The 27,652-nt window shown below is 42.6% G+C and overlaps 1 long non-coding RNA gene across 1 annotated transcript; it reads right to left on the reverse strand.

Annotated features, from left to right (window-relative positions):
- Window positions 1-1,975: 1,975 nt before the first annotated feature.
- Window positions 1,976-19,000, reverse strand: LOC146519247 (uncharacterized). The gene is made up of 3 exons (XR_014874188.1): window positions 18,544-19,000; window positions 2,780-2,872; window positions 1,976-2,654 (listed from the first exon to the last, which is right to left on the reverse strand). It is a non-coding gene; the product is annotated as an uncharacterized LOC146519247 (long non-coding RNA).
- Between the last annotated feature and the right edge of the window lie 8,652 nt (window positions 19,001-27,652).

Here is a 27,652-nt window from a genome sequence, read left to right on the forward strand (position 1 = left end):
TCGCTACTACCTCCTGGGCCGCCCGTTCACCCTCTGCTCAGACCACGCCCCGCTGCAGTGGCTCCACCGCATGAAGGATGCCAACGCCCGGATCACTCGGTGGTATCTGGCTCTGCAGCCCTTTAAATTCAAGGTGATCCATAGGCCGGGTGCACAGATGGTTGTGGCCGATTTCCTCTCCCGCTCGCGGGGGGGGGGAGTAGGTTCGGCCGGATGGGCCCCGGCCTCAGTCGGGCGGTGGGGATGTGTGGCGTGGGTGTGGTCTCTGGCCAGCTGCAGAGGAGGGGTGACACAGTGAGCTCCCGGGGCGGCGCAGGGGCGGGGTTGACAGGTGTGCTGGGTTCCGACATTGATTGTGTGTCTTCTTATGTTGACAGTGACAGTCGGAGGGGAGCGGACGTGACAGCTGCAGAGAGCGGGAGTGGCTGCGAATAAACCCACGTCTCTAAATAAAACGTTGTGCTGTCAAAATAATCGCCCAGCGTGTATTTATCGGGTCAAACGCTACAACCCGATTCAAAACAGGAACAGATTCACCGAGTAATCAGTTTAGCATGAATCTGGACATTAGAGATAAGCTTGAAGTTTTAACCTTATCAGATATCACTTGGTTGAAGCTCCTTACCGTTTGAAGAAATCTCTTCTCAATCTGCTGTCCTCTTCTGCTTGCATCTTTTTTTCCATCTAACACTGACGTGTTTATCATGTCATGATAATTAGTTAATTATCATCCGTCCTTAGGTGAGCTCTCGGCTGTCGGGGAAACTTGTTTTGTAAAGTTTAGCTAACCCGTGCAGGTGAATGAATTTACCCTGACTAAAGAAATCAAGAGGAACGCACCGGGCTGCTCAGTGACTAACCACGGTTACTGTACTTTTATATGAGTATTATACTGTAAGAGCAACAGGCTGGACTCTGCTTCTGCTCCTGTGCAGAGCTGATTATTAAATATGTGCAAACAGCAGCATGTTTTCTGTCGCTTTCCACATGTGGAACGACATTAACGCCAACTTTTAAAAACCTGGAACTTCAGTAACCCCTCATTAGTCAATAGCTACGGATTAAATAGCAAAGCCCTATACTTATGTACTGAAACCAGCTACTTCCGCTTGTCAGCTTAAGTTAAAATGTTTCATTTTTCCTCTGATTATTTTTTTTTAGCACTGACTCTGTATAGTTTGTTACAAATATTCAGGTTAAAAAACTGTCCGAATTATATTTAATGAATTATGTTCACAAAGTCACATGTGCAGTACTCTGTACAGCTTGCATCCTTTAGGACAAATCATTTGAAACATTAATATTTCTTGTTCAATACTGAGCTGATAACACCTCTGTATGTTGTGACCAGGATGCAGCAGCAGACTGAACCTCGACTGAAACCTGCTCCATCATCTCATCTTTGCAGATGTCCATTTATAAAGCATCAACAACTCAAAGGTAAACATGATATTAGAAAATGTGTTAGTATATAAGGCCTTTAAAACAAATAAAAAATAAACAGCTGTCGGCAGAACTGTAGGACTGGACAACTTCAGATCCCGAGTGTGTGAGGACAGAAGGATCAGCTCTATTTCAGATTTGAGATAAACTTTATATTTCAGTTTGTGATCACAGGAGCCGTCCTCAGATTCAGACCTCAGCACCACCCAGTGACAGCAGACAGATCATCTTATCTCTTCAATCTGGGTGGCTGTAGCTCAGGTGGTAGAGCAGGTCATCTACTGATCGGAAGGTTGGCGGTTCGATTCCTGGCTTCCCCTAGTCTGCATGCCAAATATCCTTGGGCAAGATACTAACCCCAAATTGCTCTCCGATGCATCGGAGTATGAATGTTAGCTATAAAGCACTTAGAAAGATGTGCTTGTGCGAATGGGTCTGAATGGGTGAATGCACAAGTTGTGTAAAGCGCTTTGAGTGCTCAGATGAGTAGAAAAGTGCTATATAAGAACCAGTCCATTTACCAATCTTTGTAGTAACTCCAAAATTAACTGAAGAAAACAGTACAAAGGTTAAAGTACCACATGTGCTGTCAGTGACAGCTGCAGCTGTTTTATTGATAGATTTAAAGTCAAAAGGATTAATCACCCCTGTAACTGTGTCACTATACATCAGCATTAACAGGACCTCAGTTTGGTGTTTCAGAAAACTGCTGATCTCAGACCTGCACAGCTTCTGTTTTAAACACTGAATGTACTCAGCTGCATGAAGAGCACGTGATGTTTTCTCTTACACAATTAAATAAAACCTGATGAAGGTCAAAGGTCATCACTTGTATTTTGAACTAAAAACTTGTGATCTGGAATTCTTTCACTGTTTTTGAAAATAGTGTGTTATTTATCATAAAGTGATTCAAAGTCATTCATACCAGAGTAACCAGAGAGCACAACATATATTTAACTTTCTACAGGACTTAAAGCTATGACATTATGTAAAAGTCCAGAGCCTCTGAGGATTATCTGAGTACTTCTAACATTACGCAAAGCAAAGGTCTCCATCAGTGTTCATGAAATGCTGGGTTTATCCTTCTTGTGAGGGAGCTGCTGGTGAAGATCACGAGCCCTGCTTGATCCCGGCGATGAGTTTCAGTCTTCCTGGTGTTTGTGAAATGATGCCTCTCACTGTGGGTCAACAGAATATCTGGCACAGGACAGCTGTGATGAAAGAAATTGAAAAAGTTTTGAAAAAAAATCTTGGAAATGCCCTATATGTGAGAAGCAGATTTTGTAGATAACTAACAAGATAACTAAAGTATCATTTTCACCATACAATTACTAACCTTGTCATCTCCTGCACTGTCTGTTCTGCTCTGGGCTTGTCCCTCCCAGCACTCATGAGACTGCTTTGCTGCTCTGTGGTATGAGGTGCTAACCTGTTGTCAGTGTTGGGAAAGTTAATTTTAAAATGTATTCCACCAAAGATTACAGAAGTAACGTATTCTGAATACTTTACAACTACATGAATGTACTATTGCTGTGATTTATTACTGTTACTGAAGGTTACTCTCCACACCAACACCAGCTAGATGTTTAAATCTTAATATAAATGTGTAACAGTAGGTGGACATTAGGTAAGGCTGCACTTTCTGCAGCGATCTCGTATAGAAAACTATTCGTATATAAAACAGGTCAGCGGCTCTGAACCGTAGTAAAGGACCTCTGGCTAATACGTCGGGTTCTTTTTTTTTTCCTGGATCACCTGTTGAGAAAGAAAAAAGAAAACAAGCAGAAGAAGACTAGAGCAATAAAATAAACAACATCATGACGATCTACGGGAATATAACAGTAAATGCTAAATGTTAAACATTATTGTGCAGCACGTAAGATCGACAGCGCACAGTGTGCTTTAAGGTAGGAGCCAAAAAGGAGCAGAGCAGCGGCGTTAAGGACGTCCTCGCCGTACCTGGGTCCATCAGGTCCTCCAGACGCGTGAGCAGTTTGGTGAGTTTCACCATTTGCTCCAGGAGCTGTGCCTGGATGACGGCAATTCCAGCGATACCACCGTCTTTCACTCGCCCAGTTTGAGGACCTGCTGTCCCGCGTCGGTCCCAGCATCGCCCGCCTAGACACCAACTACAGGCGCTCAATCCCACCTGCAGAGCGCCTGTCCATCTGCCTGAGGTTAGTAAAAGTGTTTAATACAGTAGTCCTTCATTGATACCTGTGCTAATATATGCTAAACTATCGTTTATACACTGCTAACATGGATGTGCTATGCTAACAGTGAATGCAGTCGGTGTTTACTGAAAGAAAACTGTGGTACGGAGACGACTGTTTATAATATTTCTAGTGATACTCGAAAGGTCTCATCAAGTCCCGATTTAATTCAATTTATGCTGTTATCAGTGTTTGCAGCGATAGCATGTTTGTGGTGTCTATCAGTGTATGTACTCGGTGTTTGCTGATATCAAACTGGTATGAGGACCACTGTTGGTAATCTTTGTAGTGATACTCACTCCTTTTTATTTAGACCTGGTTTAATTCTGGGATAGTTGAATATTAGACTGTTTTAGATTATATCTAATATATATCATGTGATTATCCTTTGTGAGGGATTAGAAATTATTTTACTGCTATTGTTAATAATCATCATCATTACCATTGCATTAATAACATAATCTACAGTATTGATATTGTATTCAGATGTTTAAACATATTGGTACCCAATTAGCCTTTATTACAGGTGCAGTTATAACCACTCTAAACTGTTGAGTTGAATCTATAATCCTAAATGCTTTTGAATGCTTGTTATAATCTGAAATGTGTATGTGCTGATTCTGTCTGGTGGAAAAGGTTACAAGTTGAAACTGAGTGCAGTTCATGATGACACACAAACACACAGTAGACTTTATCTCATTTATAGGTGAGAGGTTAATCATGTTTGCCTGTAACTCTAAAATTGTCTCTGCAAACAGAGAAACAGTTTGGTTTTCCAGACAGGAAGTGAAAGTCAGAAGGCTGAAGCATCTGCTGTGGAGATGGAGACAATGTTATTTTTAAACTGTGTTAAGTTATTGTGGTTTTGAAACCTATGTATGAACTGTACCTGAGTGACGTTTAGGGGTGTAGTGAATTTAAGCCCTGAAAGGTATAAAACACCTGCTTATGCTCTGTAAGTTGGGGATCGGCGCTGTCTGCGTACAGCGGGCGGTCTTCCCATGCGTGTCATTAAAATCATCGTTTGACTCCACCCGGCCGGACCAGTGTTGTTATTATGGAAGTTTATTACCTCCTCTACCCCTCCTCAATATTTGAACCCTAACACCTTATAATTACAAAAGGTTTTATGTAAGATTTATGTTTTGTGATTTAAATCTGACATCACAAAAGTGTTTTGGAATTTGAATAATGTATTTTGTAACTGCAGTACACATAATACTAATTTTGAACAATTTTTTCCAGGTATCTTGCCACCGGGGACTCCTTCAGGACCATCGCGTTCAGTTACAGAGTCGGTGTGTCCACGGTGAGCCAGATCACCCCCCAGGCAGCGACGGCCATCTGGGACTGTCTAGTGGATGATTTCATGGCTGTGCCTTCAACTGCAGACTGGCGGTCCATCGCAGAGGGATTCCAGGAGCGCTGGAACTTCCCTCTCTCCCTCACAGTGGAGGTTGTATCTGCGCTCCATGGAGCTCCGTCCTGAAATTGCGGAGAAGTGCGTGAAGGCAACGTGTGTTCTCCACAATTTTCTGCGCTGTTTGGACGAGAGAGGAGCACCTGCTGTGAGGGGTGTGGCACCTGCTGTGGTGGAGCCGTTGCAAGGCCTGGGTCGTGTAGCAGCAAACAACTCCTCCAGAGAGGCTGTCCTGGTGAGGGAGAAGTTCATGGCCCACTTCCTGGCGGAGGGAGCTGTGTCTTGGCAACCAAAGGAGTAGCCTGTTTGAAGTCTGGGTGACTTCCCCACAACGGCTCTTTTAAGAGCCACCCACAAACCTCTAAAGAGTGTTCCTGTCTTTTTAAATTTTTCTTAATAAATGGAGCTCTACTCCAAAATAAACTAACCTCTCTTTACTCTCTTAAATAACTTGTCTTCACTATGTTCCTGTATACAGTGTGAAGTTTGGGCAACCTTATTAATAGTCATTATTTTCCTGTATGAATCGCTGTTAAAATGAAAAATGTCACTTGCATATATCATATAGGAGACACACACATTGATATACACTAAATATTCATTTCATTTCTCTCTTTTTGTGGTGCCCAAATTTATGCACCTGCTTGATTTAAACAGTTATTGCAGACTTTCTGTAAATCCAGTGAACTTCATTTCACTTCTCAAATATCACTGTGTGTGTCTCCTATATGATATATTTAACTGACAATTTTTATTGTAACAACCAACGATTTGTACAAGAAAATAATGACTTTTCACAATGTTGCCCAAACTTTTGCATCCCACTGTATTAGTATGTCTTGTCATTAGTATAATATTTGCTGTGTAGTAGAACAGAGACATTAGTCATTACAAATGTTTATTGGAAAAATATATAAAAAACAAAACATTAAACATAAATATATAAAATGTAACTATTTACAGAGAGACAGGAATAAAAAGGACCCAGCTTGGAGTGGAAGAGCCTCAGGGAGAAGGAGGAGAAAAATAACAACATTGTTTCTGTCCTGGAGAGCTGCTGCCTCATCAGAAAACGACTGATTGCTAGGGTCCACGCAAATTTCAAAATCTCTGGTAGCCCTTCGGGCAGGCATTCTTCAGTTTTTGGTAGCCCAAAATAAATTTAAGTAGCCCGAATAAAAAAAGATTTTTTTTTTACGTTTGGTTTCCTTTACAATATTATACATTAAAGTATAATATTGTAACGGAAACAAAAATTAATCAAAAAAATTGTTAAAATACAAATCACAACAACTGTATAAAAATTAAAACCATCAACTCAAATACTTGGTTCTAATTGAACAGAAATTTCTATGAACTTGTAAGAACTGTGTAGAACATGAATCAGTCTGTGTCAGATCCTGAATCTGAAATTTTCACTGAAGTCACAGGTAAGAAGTAAGTGGAACCAAGATCGAGGCCATTTGCTTTTTGAAGTTTGCAAAGACTGCTAAATTCTGCCAATGGTAGTTCACTCTTTGCAATATAGCACGCTGTTCTAAACAGCTTCAGGAGTTCTTGTTGTGCTTGGTTTATTTGTAGTATGTTTTTTTGCAATTGGTGTTTGTTCTGGGAAAGATACTGCAGACTGGGCAATAATGCATTTCTTGCATTTCTTTTTTTTTTTTTTTTTTTTTTTTTTTCGCCTGTCCCATTTGGTTCTTTAGCCATCAGAATTGTTGTCTGAAGACCAACAAGGATACCCAATGGATTTATTTTGCCAAATGGATCATCATGGCATTGCCGTATTGGTCCATTTGATCGACCTTTGTTTTTATTATTTATTTTATTTTCAGTTGTTACAGACGGGACAGACATGAGTGAGGGATAGGAAAGGGAGAAAGAAAGAGGAAGGAAAAGAAAAACAGAAGGGGAGAGGGACAGTGAGAAAGGGGGGAAGAAAAAATATCTCCGGGATCACCTGTTGAGAGAAAAAGAATAGAAAACAAGCAAAAAAAACAAAACAAAGCAACATACTATACACAACACCATCGCATTAATCTAGCTAAGTGTAAACAGCAGTAAATACTAAATATTGAATGTTGTTGTGCAGCACGCAGGACAGACAGCGCACAATGTGCTTTGAAGTAGCAGCCAAGAAAGGTGTGATTTAAGTCTACGAACAGTGAACACCCATGTGCACACCTGTGTGGATCGGCGCGCTTGTATTCAAATGGTTTCCCCATGTAATGGTCTGCTAGAGGATGTAGAGAGCCATAGCCCCGTCCCCCAGGGCATGAAGCAGGCATGGAGGAGATCCAGGCCCCAGACATCCAGAGGCCCCAGAGTGCAAGAGCCCAAGGAGGACCACCGGAGGGGCATCCGTGCCACCTTCATGGGAAGGGCTGAGGATCCCCAGACGAGGGGTCACCCAGTAGCCACCGGGCAGGAGCTAGAGGGGGCTGCACCGGCGTGCCCGCCGGCTCCGCCGGCAGCCAGCTGTGCCAGAGTGAACCGAGCCGCAGGCACAGAGGCCGGAGGCCCGAGGGCCCCCCGCGCCCCGGAAGAGGCCTGACCGAGCAGCAGGCGCCAGGCCCCGCCAAGTAGCCACCGGGAGTGAGCCGGTACATACCCGAGCGCCCAGCCCCGGACACCAAGAACCAACAATGCACCGACCCCTGAGGGCATCAGTCACCGGCAGGGAGTGTGGTGAGGGGAGATAGGCCTCCACACTTTGGAGGGCCTTGGAGTTCCCAGAGAGGTGGAGTCTAAGACCCGACCTGACATATAGACACAGACAAACAGGCACACACAGACACAGACATGCATTCCCACCCTCATGCACACATATACAAACACTCAGCACTCACCCAACGTAGGAATAAACGTAAATGGACATGTACACACAATCACACTCCCCAAACATACTCTATACCCCGGGTCCAGGTATCCTCACCCCCAGAGATGGAAACGGCACCCAGACCCAAGAGATATTACCCTTCCCTCCGGGGTGGAGGCAAGCAGACCGCCCCAGGCTCCGCAGCAGCAGGGAGGCCAATCGGACAGCCAGCATCTCTTCCCAGCCCCCCCGCCCCGATGGCTAGCAGAGAACGGGGGTGTGTTAAGACCCCATACCTCCCTCCTCCCGCTCAAGTGTAGTGTTGCTGCGTGTTGCTCTAAAGTGTATTTAAAACAAGGGAGAGCATGGTGCTGCTGCCAGAGAGCAGCAGGTGTTAGCACGGCCCCTCCCGAGAACCCTCAATGTCTACATGGATTTAAAATTGAGAGGTGGGCACCGGCGCCAGAGGTAGGTTTGAATACACAGACCGTCTACTGGACGCCGTTAACGTACCCACCCTCAAGGCCCTATATATATATATATGTGTGTGTGTTATGAGAGTGTAAGTAATGTGGATGTCTAAGTTGTGAGATAAAATTGAGGCACAGGTGGCCAGAAGAGGACAGAGGGGGGGGGAATGTCTCCCCTGCACCCTGGTGACACACCTGCACCCCAAAGCCCTACCTGTGTGGGTGGGTGTGGTGGAGCGGGAAGAGGGAGGCAGCCGGGGATGGGGAGGAAAAGAAGGGAGGGGAGGGTGTCCCTCCCTAGGGCCAGCTCCCCCGCTGACCCCAATATGCACCCCCGTCCTCCGGTATCCACCAAGGCAAGGGAGCCCAGGCCCATCCAGACCGGGGCCTACGGCAGCAGCACCGCCAAGCCCCACAGGACCCGGGGCAGCCCACCCCACCCCACCGCAGAGGAAACTGTACCCACCCCAACATTCAATCATCTCCCAGACTACACAAGACACAGACACCCAGGTTAAGTTTATTCTCCACCTCTCCTATGTCTCTCCCCCACCTGCAGAGTGGACTCCTGCAAAGATGGAACAACCTCCCTGCCGGTTCAAGAGCTCCCCGGTTAGGCCGATGCACAAGAGGCCCCCTGCGCCAGGGCTGAGCCCCCGTGCACCCACCCGCCCACAACCTCGGCGACACACCGACGAGGACCGAAGCCCCCAAGGCCCAGCCAGAGCCCCAGCACGGAGGCGAAGCACCCCCGAACCCCAAACCCCCACGCCCGCCCAGGATCCACTCAGGGGCAGCCAGGCCACCAGGCCAGTAACCTACGTCCGCCAGCACAGACCATCCTCCAGCCCCGCTGCACGCGGCCACGAGGAGAACAACCTCTGAGAGCGACCAGAGCCACTAACCAGGTTATGAATACAACCCCCAGGTTAAGCCCTCCAGGGATAACGTCTCTAGGGGTCCTCCAGGTGCCCTAAGCCCATCCCAACCTCCACATCAACCACAATAGCCAAGGCGGGACCAAACCACGACCCCCCACCCCCGCTAGGTGATGGAGCCGATCAAAGGAGCCCAGAGGGATTGATCTAATGTGGTGGCAGAGGCTATATCGGGACTAATGTGATCTATTAGATAGTTTCTATATTGGCTAGAATTAAGATTATTTTTATTTTTCCAGTTCATGAGGACCGTTTTCTTGGCGATGCATAGGGCAATAAAAACCATGTGGACTGTATTAATTTCTGTAGTGACATCATCCAAATTTCCCAACAAGCATACTAAAGGGGAGGTTGGAATTTTACATTTCAGACACTTTGATAAGTCCTCACATATCTCGTGCCAAAACTTCTGCACTGGTGGACAGAACCAAAGAGCGTGGATGTAAGTGTCTGGTGTATTGCCTTGACAGTGTGAGCAGTTGTTGGCGGATGTAAAGCCCCTCTTAAACATTCGATGACCTGTATAGTGCACTCTATGCAGTATTTTGTATTGTATTAATTGCAGATTGGGATTTTTAATCAATTTAAAGGTTTTTAAGCAAATCTGAGACCAGACGTTTTGGTCTAAGCTGACTGATAAATCTGCTTCCCACTTTGCAATAGGAAGGGATATTGATTCATCTATTTTAGAAAGTGTTCTGTATATTTTAGATAATAGTTTGGGGGATTTAAGAGTAAGAAATTGAACCACACTTGGTGGTGTTTGTAATTCAACTTGACTGAGGTTAAATTTCTTTTTTACTATGGATTTAATTTGTTGATATTCTAAAAATCTTTTCTTGTTGATCCCATATTGTGTAACTAGTCTGTCAAATGGAATAAATTCTGTTCCCTCTAATATATGTTCTAAGTATTTAATTCCTTTACAACTCCATTCTGGGAAATTAATCATATTTTTGTTTTGTAATATGTCAGGGTTATTCCAGATAGGTGTACGTTTGCATGGGATTAATGAAGACTCCGTTATTTTTAGAAACTCCCACCATGCTGTCAGAGAAAAGCTGATGTTGATGCTTTTAAAGCATTCATGTCTTTTGATGTTTGAGCTAATAAATGGTAGGTCTGAAATCTCTAGATCATTGCATAATGCCTGTTCAACATCTAGCCAGGGCTCATCTAAGAGGGTACATTTTAACCATTCTGAGATGAACTGAAGCCTGTTGGCTAAGAAGTATTGGTGAAAATTAGGCAGATCTAATCCTCCTCTATCCTTGGTTCTTTGTAGCGTTTTTAAGCTGATGCGCGGGGGTTTATCTTTCCAAAGGAATTTAGAAATATGTGAATCCAGAGATCTGAACCAATCTTGTGATGGTTTGTTAGGGATCATTAAAAATAAGTAATTTATTTTTGGCAAGATCATCATTTTTATAGTGGCGACCCTTCCCATGAGTGATATGGGTAGAGATTTCCATCTAGTCAGATCGCCTTCTACTTTCTTTAGAAGTGGGATGTGGTTTAATTTAGTTAAGTCTGAAAGCTTAGGAGAAACATTAATACCTAAATATTTAATATTTCCAGATTGTAGTGGGGCAGAAGATGAATTATGGAAGGAGCAGTTAATGGGAAGAACTGTAGATTTTGGCCAGTTAATTGAATAATCTGAAACTCTTGAAAACCAGTTTATTAGAGTAATTACCTCAGAGAGGTTGAATTGTGAGTTTTGCAGAAAAAGCAACACATCATCCGCATAGAGACTGATTTTATGTTCTACGTTATTACATTTTATGCCCTTAATTGTTGTAGCCTGTCTAAGTGCTGCTGCTAGAGGTTCGATAAAAATTGCAAAAAGTGAAGGGGAGAGTGGGCATCCCTGTCTGGTGCCTCTCAGGAGACAAAAGCTGGAGGATGTCTGGTCATTTGTTCTGATACGAGCTGTTGGGGAATTGTATAATATTCTTATCCAATTTATGAAAGAGTTTCCAAAACCAAATTTGTGTAAAGTTGCAAATAAAAATTTCCAGTTAACTCTGTCAAATGCTTTTTCTGCATCTAGAGATAATATTATGGTTTCAATGTTTTTATTGTATGAGTAGTCTATTAAATTAAGTAATCTACGAGTGTTTGTTGAGGAGTGCCGACCTTTTATGAAACCAGTTTGGTCAGGATGAATTAAGAGGGGGGTTATTTTCTCTAATCTCTTTGAGAGAGCTTTGCAGATTATTTTAAGGTCTACATTTATAAGGGATATTGGACGATAACTTGAGGGAAATAAAGGGTCTTTTCCTGGTTTTAGCAGGAGACTAATGTTAGCAGAATTCATATTTGGTGGTAGTCTGCCATTTTTCTTGATTTCCTGCAACATTCCATGGAATACTGGTGCCAAAATTGTCCAGAATTCTTTGTAGAATTCTGCAGGAAAGCCGTCTGGACCTGGAGCTTTATTAATGGGAATACTTATCAGGGCTTCCTGGAGTTCACCTGGCATCAGTGGCGAATCCAGTGCCATTGCTTGACTGTCTAGTAATTTTGGAAGAGTTACGTTGTCAAGAAACAAATCAATTTCATTTTTAGACGGGTTTATTTGTGGTGAATATAAAGTTTCATAGAAATCCCTAAAAATCTTGTTTATTCTTCCAGGGTCATATATTGTGTTAATAAAGTCTTCATCTTTAAGTAGTGATGTGTTAAATCTCCAGTTTTTACTTGGCGTAGTATTATTCTTGTGTATTAGTGTTAAAGATACAGGAGCATGATCGCTGACAGCTATAGGGTGAATCTCAGTGTCTGAAATGTCACTCAGCAGTGAGCTGCTGACCAAAAAATAATCCAGACGAGAGTAGGAGTGATGAACATGTGAGAAGAAAGTATATTCCTTACTGTTGGGGTGAAGGGAGCGCCATGCATCGCAAAGGCCATAGTCGCTCATATACTGTTTGATTATATTTGTGGATTGCCAATTGCGCTGAGTTCCTGTTGTGTTGAGCCTATCCATTTCTTCATTTAGTCCAAGGTTGAGGTCGCCTCCAAGAATGAGTGTGCAATCAAGGTGTTCATTTCTTGCATTTCTCATGGGTTCTGATGGGGTCTTTCTTAAAATGACTGGTCCCAGTAACAAAGGCGCTTGTCGACTCAGAAATCAAATGAAACTCACAACACACCTGGCAGAACATCATGTTATTTAGCTCGTCATGTTCCAGCCACAGAAATTCTTTTGTCCATCAAACCAAAAAAGCTGCGCTTTCTTTTTGCCTCATAGTCTTTAGGCTAGGTGACAAATCGTCAACATATTACGTTTTCGGCTACCCACCACATTCCTAAATGACGACCTCGGAAAAATGAGGAAATATGAGAACCGTATGGACTCAATCTACACATGTTCGCTCTTTTTCTTCAAATAGCTTAGAAACACGCTATTTAACATCATTTAAGTCCTGTTTAAGGTGAGGAAAAAGGTTATGGTTAGGGCTAGGGATAAGGTTAGGTTTAGGGCTGGAATACAGGGCTGGAACGTTGGTTACCGCGGGAGCGTCATTGCACTGGATTTCAGCCATAACCCGCCGCGTACCATAAGAACGCCGAAAGTCTCCTTTCGCGTTCCTCAGGAACGCCGCGGGACGTGACAAAACGTCGCCATGTTACGCCTCGGGAGTGAGAACGGGCTCGATTTGTCATATCTTTTCCGTTTTGTGATCGGCTTTTCTTTGGCTGCCCCTTCTTCACCCTGACCTGTCTTATTTGGCTCAGCAGAACTAAAATACCAGCGTAAATCCTGCTGCTTTTACACACGTACTTACATAGTGATCAGCGATTCTTTGCGCACTCAACCTCTCACATGTTTAAGCTTGCTGCGAGAGATTTCACTTGTCGCGTTTGAATAGTAACCTAATGAGTGATAAGACGATGTCAGAGGAATTGGTGCACAATTAATCGTCACTCACCAATCAGTGCTGTCGCTCTCTATACACCGTTCGCGCGATCGCAAAATGAAAATGAAAGCAAAAAGCAAGCGCAAATTTAAACGCGATTTCAATATGTCACATATTGACAGTGGCTCATCGATGCCAATGACATAATTACTCAGCTACATTGGCGAAAGAATGCAAAAGCACTGACATATATTTTCTTATGATAGCCCAACGGGCAGGGCTGAGTTAGATTTTGGTAGCCCGACTGGAAAAATCGCTAGCCCCGGGACGTCAGGCTAGCGATTTTGCGAGCCCTGCCACGGCAGTGATGAGCTTTTCCTCCATACTGAATGAAGAATGAAGGGCTTTGGCTGGATCTGCACCTTTGACCTAGGTCACAGCCACGTCACCAGGCTCCTGATTGGTTGTCGTGGCGCGACTCGACGCTGGAGTTCAGATTTTTCCAACTCGAGCGGTAGACGCGAAACGCGCGTTTCATGTGTTTTCGCGATGCAAATCAACTTTTGTCATTACACATGTCTAAATACAGGGTAACAAAATACAGTTTGCATCTAATCAGTAAGTGCAATAAGAGCAGATTATGTATAAGTTCAGTAGAGAGCAGATATACAGATGTACTGTTGTATACATATGTACAGACATACAGATGGTGTAGCATACAGATGTTCTGCATTGCTGTACAGATGGGCAGATATACAGGCAGTGGCGGTCCTAGCCTGTTTGGCGCCCTGGGCGAACACTCCCTCTGGCGCCCCCCCCACACACAAACACACACACAAAACATATTAAGGATTGTACATTAACATAAAACTGTTGTACACACACACACACGAAGAGAGAGAGAGTATGCATTGTATGCAAACGGCTCCCAAACAGCCATCATAATTCGTCATACAATGAGAACAGGACAAATCAACAATTGACAATGACTAATTAATATTAAAATCTGTAACATAATGTATTGTTTGGAGTTTAGTCTGTTACTGTTACTACTTTTACCATTTCTTCTTAGAGCAACTGTAACTGCGGGGTGGCTGTAGCTCAGGTGGCAGAGCGGATCAGCCACTAACCAGAAGTGGTTCGATCCCAGGCTGCTCCAGTCTGCATGCCAAATATCCTTGGGCAAGATACTAACCCCATGTTGCTCTCCGATGCATCCATCGGAGTGTGAATGTGTATGAATGTTAGCTACTTAGCACTTAAGTTTAGAAGTGCTTGTGTGAATGGGTGTGATTGGGTGAATGAATTAGCTGTATAAAGCGCTTTGAGTGCTCGGACAGAGTAGAAAAGCGCTATATAAGAACCAGTCCATTTACCATTTAACCCACATCATTTCCTTAGGGATTAATAAAGTATTCTGATTCTGATTGTTTCAGGATGACCTGCCATTATCCAATCACACATCTGCTTACCTGTATCGTTTGCTCGTTTCTCCTCCTCTTCTTTTCTCTTTTTTCTAAACTGAGGACCTGATGGCTTTGAACTTTTCTTGTCCATCTTCCATTGGTTTTAATGTTGCACTCCAGTATGAACACAAATCCCCCAACCCGAGGATCACCACAACATAACCTAACAGACCTACACCTTAGTTCACAGAATCACTTTGTCTAAGGTTTATTTCTGAGATTTCACACAACCCTGGATTCAAATCATGAATACATAATGGGCTTGGATTTACAACATTATAAATGAAATTTGCTCTATTTGGAAGCAGCAGCCCCCTCCCCTTTCGACGGGTTGTGTGTGAGACTTTAAATCATCAAACTGTAAATTTTAAATTGTTATTGATCCCTTTACCCCTAGTCCTAAAGTGTATGTTTATTGTGGTGATATGTAGGTGTTCATGTAATAAGGTTTACCAGCAGGGGGCGCTGTATTTAAGAAAGCTCATGAATGCCTCCAGGGAGCACATAAAAGAAGACTGGTCTGTGGTGTGAGGGGTTTTTTTTGAATGGTGTCAATAAAATGTTTGGAGCAGTAGCTCGCCAGGCATAAGTGGATGCTGTGGTCTTTTTAACAAGCGCTAAGAAGACAACACATGGTACCAGGAGTAAAAGTGGGAGAGTGGAAGCGATAGCAGTTCAAAGTTGAGAGATGGAAAGTTTGAAGCCACCGGAAGGACTGAAACTGGTGGGGAATGTGGACAGCAACTGGCGGTGTTTTAAGCAGCAGTTTGAGCTGTATATGGCTGCCATGAGACTGGACTCCAAACCCGATGCCAGGAAAATTGCATTGCTGCTCACGGTAGCTGGTCCTCAAGCCATTGAAGTCTTCAACACGTTTGAGTTTGAGGAAGTTGGTGACAGGAGTAAGTACGACAAAGTGGTTGAAAAGTTTGATGCACACTGTTCACCACAGAAGAACACAGTATATGAAAGGTATGTTTTCCGATCTCGGATGCAGCAACCAGAAGAGACTTTTGATTGCTTTGTGACTGATTTGAAGCTAAAGGCACAGTCATGTGATTTTGGAGAGCTGAAAGATTCTATGGTTCGTGATCAAATTGTGTATGGGATCCATGATAAACGGACTAGAGAACGGCTGCTCAGAGATTCCAAGCTAACTCTGGATGAAGCAGAAAGACTGTGTCATGCAAGTGAGTTAGCCCTGCAGCATGCAAAGACATTTAATGAGACAAGCGTCGCTGCAGTACATGATGGTGCAAAAATAGCTGTGGTTAAAAAGAAAATGAGGAGGAATATGTCACAAAAGTCCAGCAAAGAGGGTACAGTGTACTCCTGTAAGCGATGTGGTAGCAGACATGAACCTAGACAGTGTCCAGCTTATGGCAAAAGATGTTTGAAATGCGATGGAATTTTGCCAAACAATGTCTGTCGAAAGCCAAACCCAAATCAGTGCATGTAGTTGAAGAGACTGACTTAAGCGAGACTTTCTTTGTGGGCATGGTGTCACTTGGGGATGTAAAACGTGAGCATAACGTAGCAGAAGGCAGTGACCGACGCTCAGATTATGAAGACACGTGGATTGTTTCACTCCCAATACAAGGAACTTTGGTGGCACTAAGGATTGATACAGGTGCACAGGCAAACCTAATCAGCATGACAGAGATCCATGCTATGAAACCAAAGCCCAAAATAATAAAGAAAAGAGTACCTCTAAAAGACTACAATGGAAAGAATATTGAAAGTAGTGGTCAATGCAGACTTAAAGTGACAATAAAACATAAGGGTTATGATGTATTGTTTAATGTTGTTCCAGAAGGTCGTGAATCACTGCTGGGTGGTGTGACATCCAAAAGATTAGACCTAGTAAAAAGGGTGTACCACATTAGCTGTGCAGAAGCAGCAAGTGGACAGCGAGGAGCAGTTGACTCCATTGTGCAGTATTATGAGGATGTCTTCAAAGGTTTGGGATGTCTACCATGCACTTACAGTATCCAGCTGAAAGAGGATGCAAAGCCAGTGATCCATTCACCTATTTTCTTACTCTTCTTATATTTATTGTTTGTTTCCTTGCACTGCTGTAACTGGAGCCTCGTCGTCTCGTCGTCTCGTCTCTCTATATACTGGACTGTATGTAGCGGAGATGACAATAAAGTTTACTTTGACTTCAGCAGCGAGCAGGCGCACCGAGGGCTCTCGCGCTCACTTTTCGTGTATAGAATTTGGAAAAAACATCGGTGCAAATTATAAGTCTGTATCAGGATATCTGGTGTTTTCGTGTTTGTTGGTTTGTTTTTATTTTGTTTTATTGCGAGTTGGTTATTAGATGCTGCTCCAGCCGGTCAGAGAATCCCCCGCCGCCCCGCCCTCTGGTCTCTGTGCCGCAAGCAGCAGGCGCACCTCGCAAACGAAGGGCGTCCTTACTCCCAGAAAATGGGCAATAGAAAACCGATCGGTGCCTGTGCCATTCCCAATATGCGCTGGCTGACGTCGGGGCAGCATGAGTACGAGCATTTATTTATTTTTTGCCGATGCCCGTGATGCCGCCCCCCACCACGATGCCGCCCCGGGCAACTGCCCGTGTCGCCCGTATCTAAAACCGCTACTGTATACAGGTGTACTGTGAACAAATATACAGATGTGCTACATATATACAGATGTGTCGGTGTGAGGTAAACAGATCTACAGAGTGCTATGAATATATCTACAGCAGTGGAAGCGTAGCTCTCTGAACAGACTACAATAGTCACTATAACAGAGACTCTGTCAGTGTCCTAAAACTACAGCAGTAACCAATGTGAGCATGTGGTGAATGTTGAGAATGATCATGGTCACTGGGAGGAGGAGTGTAGAAGGGTTCAGTGAGTGTGGATGGAAAGGCTCAGCGGGGGCTGAGTTCAGTAGGGTGACAGCTGTGAGGAAGGAGCTCTTCCTAAATCTTCTGGTTTTAGTCTGAAGGCTCCTGTAGCGCCTTCTGGAGGGGAGGAGCTGGAGGCAGGATGAGAGGAGTCCCTGAGAATGATGCGTGCTCGGCATAGACATCTCTTCTTGTGGACATCCTCAATGGCAGGAAGTGGAGTCCCTGTGATGTGTTGGGCGGCTTTCACCACCCGCTGCAGTTCCCACACCACACTGTGACACAGTTGGTCAGGATGCTCTCTATCACACAGCGGTAGAAGTTAACCAGTATGTCAGCAGACAGGTGGTTCTTCTTCAGGGTCCTAAAGAAAAAGAGGCGCTGATGGGCCTTCTTGACCAGGCTGGAGGTGTTAGTTGACCAGGACAGATTCTCAGAGATGTGGGTCCCCAAGAACTTGAAGCTGGAGACCCGTTCAACAGCTGTGCCATTTATGTAGATGGGGACATGGGGGTCTGTCTTCTCCCTCCTGAAGTCCACAATGAGCTCTTTGGTTTTGCTGGTACTCAGGAGCAGGTTATTGTCAGACCACACAGCTAGGTGCTTTACCTGTAGCAGACTCATCGTTGTCACTGATGAGACGGTCACCGTGGTGTCATCTGCAGACTGGATGATGGAGTTGGATCCATACCCAGGTCTGCAGTCATAGAGGAACTCAGCACACAGCCCTGTGGAGCGCCAGTGTTGAGTGTGATGGTGGTAGAGCAGTTATGGCCTGACCTAACATGCTGGGGTCTGTTGGTCAGAACGTCCATGATCCAGGTACAGATGGAGTTGCTGAGTCTAAGAGCCACAAGTTTGGTGATCAGCTTGGAGGGAATGACTGTACTGAATGCTGAGCTGAAGTCAACAAACAGCATTCTTACATAAGTATTGCAGAAATATCTGAGTACACGTTGCAAGAAACTACATTCCCAGATCACATCCAGTGTGTGCTGGAAAATTTGCAACGATTCTACAAAAATGTTCCACGTGGTTGTTTTTCTTCTTCCTACTGGTGATGATCCAGTGGGGCTCCAGTCACTCCAGGCTCCCTTGTGGTGCCACAAAACAAACAAACTCGTGCGTCCATGACTGATCCTGCTGCTTCACTTCTGTATGAATTGATCTTTTCATCACGGTTCACTTTGGACAAGCAGGAAACAGAGGTGACGTTGACTTGTGGCTTCGCAGGATGATTCCCTTTAACAACAGGAGCACACAGTTTGTTTAGGCCACCATGAACAGCTCACATTGTAAATGACAAAGAGCCAGTATATGATACTGTAGCTTCCACTCACTGTGACAGGATGGCTCGTAGGAGGTGATCACACTCTGCTTCATTGGGTTCCAGTTCAGATTAAGAGACAACACATGGAAAGACAGAAACTGGGAACAAATGTTTGACAAATATTTACTGTTAGAAAACATTCAGTGAAAACATCGATTTTTCTGTTTGGCTTCAAATCTGAGTCTCCAAAGGCCAGTCAGACAGTAGAGTTGGTATAAACAGAGAGAGGAGATGAAGCTTCTTTTAGACAGAGGAAGGGAAAGATTTAGATTCACTTAAAAGGATAATTCTCTATTTTTAGCACTTTCCACTTTTGCTTTCTTGCCATTAAGCTCTAATTAGCTTTAATTTCACTTCAAATACACGAACACAGAAAAGTAAGAGTGCGATTCTGCCAAAGATAAAACCTAAAATGTAGCATTTTGAAAGGTCCCTGCTCACTCACCCCTCTGTCTCTTCACTGCTGTATATGTGCTGGATTATTTGGACTACATTGCATTGTACAGTTAGACTATGATTGTATCTGTGTGGCTTAAAACAATGACATGTGTTCACTCACAGTGGATTCATTTTCACGTCTTTAGGGCTGGTCTGGAGACATTAACTGGCTCTAGGTGACAGAAAGCGCTGCAAGGACTGAGAAAAAACAGGATTAATCGCTTTTTGGTGCACATTATGACAGCTGGGATTTGTGTATATTATGTGTTGAGGTTTTCTCTTTGTGACTGAGGTCCTTACTGGCGGTGAGATTTGTATTGAGCGTGCAGTGCAGAGTGATCAGACACATATGTGCTGTTTCACAAACAGGATGTTTTTATTGTAGTCACTGCAGCAAGTGAGATCAGTGAGAAATAAACCAGGAGAGATGGAAGGAAAAGATCAAACAACAGATCTTAAGTCCATGATACAATCTGAATGAGGAGAAAAGGCTCACTGTGTGGAAGGCTGAGATACTCTTCTGCAGACGAGCAGCAGAGACAGTTCAACAGGCCACAGAGTATTTTCCCAAAAGTCTCGGGGATCATGGAGATGCTTTCTGGCAGAACTGAGAGCAGCCTTTGTTCCTTTTGCTCAGCAGGGTTTCCATCTTACAGTGTGATTTAGCAGGTGGGGGAAGCTAAAATCAGCTGTAGTGGCTCTTTGTAGAAACTGAAATCAACAAGATGATAATCAGCAGGTATTTCATGAGCTGTCCTGGCTGATTTCCAGCCTCTACACTGACAGGACGCTGTTTACACCGTCTTTTTTCTACATTTAAGCTGAAATTCATATTCATCTCTGTTACTCTTGATGTAACAGACCACGAGCACCACAGCCATTGTGCGTCAGTCGCACACAGTTCTTTACTGTAAACTAACCTGATAATCCTGCACTAACCTGCAGAGGACTTTCATGTGCTCTTTAAATAACACAGTTAGTTTCTTTGCAGCGTGTTTCACAATATGAGAACATGAGGACTTCCATGTAAGCTTTCAGTTTATGCCACTGAGCAGTCCTTACCTTTAAATATAAGCTCTCCTCTTCCTGTCCTGTATTCTTTCTCCATCTCTGAGTGAAGTTATTTCAAACTGCACAAAAACAGTTTGTGTGTTTGCTGATGTTTGTTGAGCTGATAGAAACGTTGCATTTGAAATTACCTGCCACAACATGTCACTCCCTTTATGCTCGATCGTCTTCTGTAGGGCTCATTAATTCAATTCAATTCAATTCAATTTTATTTATATAGCGCCAAATCACAACAAAAGTCGCCTCAAGGCGCTTCATAGATACAGAGAAAAACCCAACAATCATATGACCCCCTATGAGCAAACACTTTGGCGACAGTGGGAAGGAAAAACTCCCTTTTAACAGGAAGAAACCTCCAGCAGAACCAGGCTCAGGGAGGGGCGGGGCCATCTGCTGTGATTGGTTGGGGTGAGAGAAGGAAGACAGGATAAAGACATGATGATAGATGCTGAAGTACTGCAACCACAACTTATGGACACCTGCAGTCGTTCCAGAGCTGTGCCAAAGAAACAAAACCACACAGCGGCCCACTTGGACCTGTTACTGTGGCACACGTCATCTCTTTTTATGTGACCGTCCCCTGATGATTATTGAAGGCTGAAGGCTCAGAGTGACAAAAACAATAACTCCCTGCAAATTTGTTAAACCAAAAGTAATGAGAAAATGTAAGGAGTCCAAGGTACAGATATTTGTTTAAAATTTAATGAGGAAAAGTGAAAAATAAGTACTCCAGTAAAGTACAGATTCCTGAAAGTTGTACCTTAGAACAGTAGAGTATACTGTAAAAACTGTGATTTGGGTTAATTAGTATCTAATAGGAAAGTAATAGTAACTATTACTCAGTAAAAACATGTATGTGTTGTTTTAATTAAATCTAAACAAAATTAAACATTTTTGAGATGTTCAGTTATTTAAATTTACACAATTTTGTTTGGGGTAAATTAAGCAATAGTTTGTTGAGCAGATTTAACAGAAATGTATGAGTACCGTGAAAAATGAAGAAATCTAATGGATTTAACTGATGAAAGCATTTCCATTTCAATCATTCTACACCTAGTCAAAAACTCCACCCGTAGTCCATTGTGCCACGTGCAGGACACACACGCTTCAGCAGTGGATGACCTCCATTTTGTCTGAGGTAAGATTATCTTAATTTGTTTGAAAATACAACACGTTTTAAACAATAACAGCAGTTTTGAGCAAAAGTTGTAAACGGTATGATACGTCAAAATTAGACGCTAGCATAAGGTCACTTTCCAAGCCTTCACAGCTGTGTTACTTCCGAGCTTTGAGTAACCAGATGTTTTACCATATTAAAAATATATCAGTGATATATTTCGATGGGCTGTAGCCTCCCTCATTTACTTTTAACATTTTATGAAAACGTTTCGCACTCAGTGGTGAGTGATGTAGTTAAAATCATTCGTTTGTGATTTTGTCAGTCACAGTTTTTCAAAGCTTTTGTCTCCACGCAGTGTTTTCAGTTGTGGTAATCAAGCTAAAGTGGCTCAGTCCAGCAAAATAACTGGTTTTCATTTTCATGCTGTCGGAGTCCTGTGACTTTAGTGCAGGCACAGCTCACGTGATGTGAGTTTCCAGTTAAACTTGCTCGGTGTATTGGTGAGACACAGTCACAATGTTTCTGTTTCTGTAGAACAAGCTTCCAAAGGTACATTCAGGAAATAATATAGTAATATGTGTTTAATCTGACATAAGTCTTTCATAATTTCTATGTTTAACACCCAATGGTGTTTGGATACAGAGATGACATTGTGTAGATTAGAAGGACGTCTTGTCACGGCGAGTGGGATGAGCTGTGTGGGGCAAAATAAAGGAAGATCCAAATGCAGACACGTGCTGATAAGTGAAGGTGGTTTATTGAAAATACAGAGCACGGGGTGAACAATGACAGAACGGAACAAAAGCTAAACTATACTGGGAAAAAACTAAATTACAAACCTGAACATGAAGGAAAGTAGACGAGGGTAGATGATGGTTGATAGCAGGGAAGACGCACGGTAGATTCACAGACAGACCAGCGACTACAACAAAAGAAGACACAACTTAACTTAAATACACACAGAAGAACACAGGGAGATTACGCACAAGTGGGGAACTCAGCTGGAAGTAATTGACAAGACGAGACAAGGGAGGCAAAACTGAATACACTCACATAAGACACGGACCTTCACAATAAAACAGGAAACAAGAAACCACTCCACAAAGACGCAGGCTAGACACTGAGAGGCAGACAGAAAGAATATAACACATGAACCCAGGGACGTCAGAGACTTCAAGAAGAATTAACATCAAACTAAACTCATGACCAGAACCAAACTGAGACCCAGAATAATAATAAGCAAAACAGCACATCTCAAGAATCAGAACATAAATCATGATCTAGAAAAACAACAAAATATAAGAAACAGAAAATGCTGGGCTAAAATGACCCAGAACCATGACACGTCTTTTCAAATATGGGAAGATATATGCAGTATATAAATACATAAATAGTGTTATTTCATGTCATGATCTGTCACCAAATGGTACAGAAAATAGAGTCTATCCCCTTTTTAATCTAATAAAGTGTTTCATTGTTTTATATGTGAACCTCACCTTTAAAAATTTTAGTATTAATTCAAATTTGTCTTTAACAATTTGTGTGTTTTTACTTTGGAGAGTGCGATTGTTATTAATGTTGTGTTCTTTTCAGTTGTTGGAAGATCCCTCAACTTAAATTCAGATGATCAGTATGTAGACTATGCATTTTAAATAGGTTGTGATGGATGATTGTATTAAATTAAACTACTAGTTTTGAAATTGAAGCAGCAGAAAATGACCAAGTTGACCTACTTAATCTAACGTAACTCTGCCCTTTTACATTTTATTCTAGGTTGAACGAGATAGAGCTCCATGTAATCACTGATGACCAAATGGAGAAGTTGGTTCTTCCATCAGGATCCCACCAACAGTAGAGGAGCTGCAAAGTGTTGTGAAGGATACCTTTGGGATTTCAAACGACTTCAGTCTTCAGTATTTTAAACCAAAATTTCAGGACTACTTCACTATTCACAGAAGTGACCAGATAAAACACAAAGACGCTGTGAAGGTTGTTGGCATCACCCTGGTCATTCTGCCAGTTTCGGCAGCCCCTCTGATCAACTGTCAACTGACTATGACTCATCATCCAATCCAGTTGTATCCAATGCAGACTGTGCTGCAACCACATCTTCTCAGGACACCATTATTCTCAAAAGGCAGAAGTTCACAGAACGTTGTGAGCCGAAACTGTTCCCCACAGTCTGCATATGAAACTGGAATGTAACTAGAAAGAGCCACTGAGTGTATTAAAAGAGTGGAAATCTTCTGCCCACCTCCAAAGTAAAGACTGACATTCTCGAGAAGTTGGCTCAAACTGTATTTTCAATTATGGCCTATTCTCCCTATTATTTTGGGGCGAGCACTAGTGAAGAATTTCAGTGCATACAACGTAAATAAAGCAGAAAAAATATTATATTATACTTTTTTCATACGTTTTATATTCCACAATAAAAACAATTACTGTTTGAATGTTCTCTTTGTGAAATTGTTTCATTTTACTCAGAAAAGAAGTTAAATTAATTTGATTTTCTCTTATCATTCAGTCATTATTTATGAAGTTTAATTGGAAAATTATTGAATCCAATTTGAGTTTTACTTCAAAAAATTTTTTTTATTTCTTTGTAATGGATATTATAGTAATTTTTTACTAAACCTTTGCCAGATTGTTAGTAAATTCAAAGTAATTTTTGGCAGAGATTTATTTCAAATTAAATTTTTTTTTTCTTACAATTAGGCAATTTTAACCTTCAATCTGAGATTCTGTCCCTAAATCCAACACATATTTACAACTGAATTTTATTAATATCTACTTTTGTTTTGTTGAAATTTAATTAACATTTTATATACATTTTACATAAATTACTTGAAATTAAAATCTGCTTAAGTAAATTAAGTGTCACTTTGTTGCCATAGGTTAGTAACCTCTAGTCACAGTTTTTACAGCCGCTCCGAGGAAGGTTCACCTCTGTTCCATGTTTTCCATTTGTGGATAATGACTCTCTCTGTGGTTTGGTGGAGTCCCATAGCTTTAGACATGGCTTTATAACCCTGTCCACACTGACAGATCTCAATTCATTTGTTTCTGAATTTCTTAGGATGCTGGCATGATGTCTGGCTTTGGAGGATCTTCTGGTCTGTGACACACAACAGTTAATTTATCTTAATAATAAACACTTTCATTTAGAAAGTGCAATTTGTGTTGACTTGTGTTGTTGTTGTGTAATATTTAAATGTTATAATCAGAAACATTTAAGTGTGACACTTTTTCACACCACTGTATGTTATTTTATTATTTATATATTTCTTTCTTTTTCTGGATCACGATCGGCCACCTAGACCAAAACTGCCAGGGCCGCTTTCCTCCCAGTCCAGCTCTGATTCCTCAATCATTCTTGTGGGCTACATCTCTCAGACCATGAAGATTTAGACTCATTTTACATGGCAGGCCACATACAGCCCACTTTGATGATGACTTTGTGTAGCATGAATGGCAATAAAGGAGGTTTTTATCACTAGGAAAAGCTGTAAAACTTATAAAAATACAGTTTAAAGTCCAAATTCATGCTTGTGCTTGTTTGTGGTGAGCAACAGATCCAACAAGTTAAGAATTATTAACGACTTCAGGCAAGCGTTCAGGCCTGTGAGACTCATTTAGACACTCAGTGAGCCATGGCTCTGTGGCACACATCTCTGCCATTCAAAGACAGTTTGTATAACTTTATTTTATGTCATTTTCAAATATACATTTTCTTTTTCAACAAAGCAATATTTTATTCAGTGTTTTCATAAAAGCATTCTTTTTATGCATTAAATACTAGAGAGAACGCACATGAGGTCTAAGGCCTGGACACGTTTGAAACAATGGAAAATGGCATAAAATAAAAACACTTTATCCAGCTCCTCTGATCAGTTCTGCACTCAGCTTTGCAATCTATCATTGAAATTGCTTTGCCACTTTTTCCCAACACACTAGCTTTTAAATCCAGCTCCCGTCTCTCTGCGTGCCTGCCTACATGATATGATCCCTGTCTGTCTTTGCATGTGATTGGCTGCATGGTGTGCCCATCGTAATAAACTCCAACACTGCACAGATTCTCAGCAGGGCTGAGGATTCGGCTCCCACATACCACGAGTCATTGATAATTGGCATATGAAATGATCTTGGGGGCCAAATATAATTGTATAAAACAACCCTGGTTTAAAGCTTTTTTCTACCCAATAAACCATCACACAGACCCACTGTAAGCTTCACACATGTCTCAGGTTATCTGTGTGAGTTACCTGGAGCGTCAGAAGCTTGAAACTTGCTCCACTCTGTCTTCATCGCTGTGCTCTGCACACTGGTTGTTCGCCCATCATGTGAATGTTCTCAGGTGCTTTTGGCTTGAATTCATGGGATAGACACAGACAGGGTTCATGGATTATTGCCTGTATCATAAAATGAAGGAACGGGCATAATACATATATAATACATATAATCATTCATATATTTCCTGCAGGAATGGAGGTGGTAATTAGATTTTGGAGCAGTTTTTGACCCATAACTAATGATGAGCAGCTTACATCACTGTCACTGGGACAGTGCTGCACTGATCCCTCCCTGAGAGCCATCCCAATGCAAGCACAGAGAGTTAAGTCAGGAGTTTTTTATGCGCTTTCATTATTTCCTGTAACTAAGGGGGAGTGAGGTCAAATTTTATCTCAGGCATGTCACGAATACTGAAACCTGGGCTGACTGAACTGACCACAGCCTCTATGACTTCAGCATCACTGTGTCCTTTACACAATAGGCCGACTGGCCCACAGATCTTGAAACCTCTCCTTACTGTCACTTCTTGAAGCCTGCTTGCAGCTGTAGGAAACTGTTGGCTCTACGCTAGCGTAGCGGGCACCGCTGGTTCAGAGACTTATCACCTGTGAACAAAGCAAGACAAACAGCTTAACCGGTTTTTAGCTTGAGATCTCAGAGCAGCACCTCTGCCCTCGACCTCAGACGACTCCGACCCCAGACTCTGCTTGCCGCCTTTTATGGCGAAAATGCATACAGTTTACCCAAGCACCACCCATTGTAACCCCCCTATGGTTATAAAAGATAAGGCACTGTGTGTGTCTGTGTGTGTGTGTGTGTGTGTGTGTGTATGCACATGCGAGCATGTGTGTGTGTGTCCATGTGTGTGTGTGTGTGTGCACGTGAGTAAGTGTGTCTTTCTGTGTGCATGACTTCCTGGTTACAACTGTTTTAACAACATCCCTGGTCATAAAAAGGGTCATGTCACCACACCCCTGTATACGGTTTAACCCCTTTAATGGTCCACTGTACACAAGCCTAGGTGAGGCCATAAATGGCAAGAAGTAAACATCCTCACGAAATAAGGACACAGAACCTTCACCTTCACATAGGATGCCTGCAGTTAAAACTAATTGGCTCCCCCACATCCTAGATGTGTAGGGGAGAAGAACAGAAGAATATCTAAACTTGCAGTTTAAGGAAAGGTTTACACATTTAATTACAATGGCAACATTTAACAGTTCACTCTAACAGAAACACATTTTATGGAGCTGTCAGCTGACTCAGTGATGTTCTGTTCACTCTTTGACTGCTAATTTTACCCTGCAGAGCTCCCCTATTTCCCTGGACATGTATCTTTCAGCTAAACAGATTTTTTTTTTCATCGTTGCTTCAACTTCGCTCTCATCAGTGCTACCTGGGGTGGCTGTAGCTCAGGTGGTAGCTCAGCCACTAACTGGAAGGTTGGTGGTTCGATCACAGTCTGCTCCAGTCTGCATGCCAAATATCCTTGGGCAAGATACTGACCCTATTTTGCCCTTCGATGCATCCATCGGAGTGTGAATGTGTATGAATGTAAGTTATTGAGCACTTACAGCTTAGAAAATGTGCCGGTGTGATTGGGTGAATGAATTAGTTGTATAAAGCGCTTTGAGTGCTCAGAGTAGAAAAGCGCTATATAAGAACCAGTCTATTTACCATCTACCTATTGTTTGGTCCACAGTTGAACATTTTCCTTAAATAATGCACTTTATCATTAGCTAAATTTTCCATGGATTCTGTAATTAGTTTGATTAATGATTGGCACGCTGTGACTCCTTAGTGCTACAAACACACAAACACAAGCGTAAGAGTTCAGTGCGGCTGCACTAAAGAACTCTGGGTAACACACTATCCATCGACATCCTCATGAATACATTCACACTGCCAACATCCTGCA

This window comes from Neolamprologus multifasciatus, chromosome 5, assembly GCF_963576455.1.
Source record: "Neolamprologus multifasciatus chromosome 5, fNeoMul1.2, whole genome shotgun sequence".
Taxonomy (NCBI): domain Eukaryota; kingdom Metazoa; phylum Chordata; class Actinopteri; order Cichliformes; family Cichlidae; genus Neolamprologus; species Neolamprologus multifasciatus.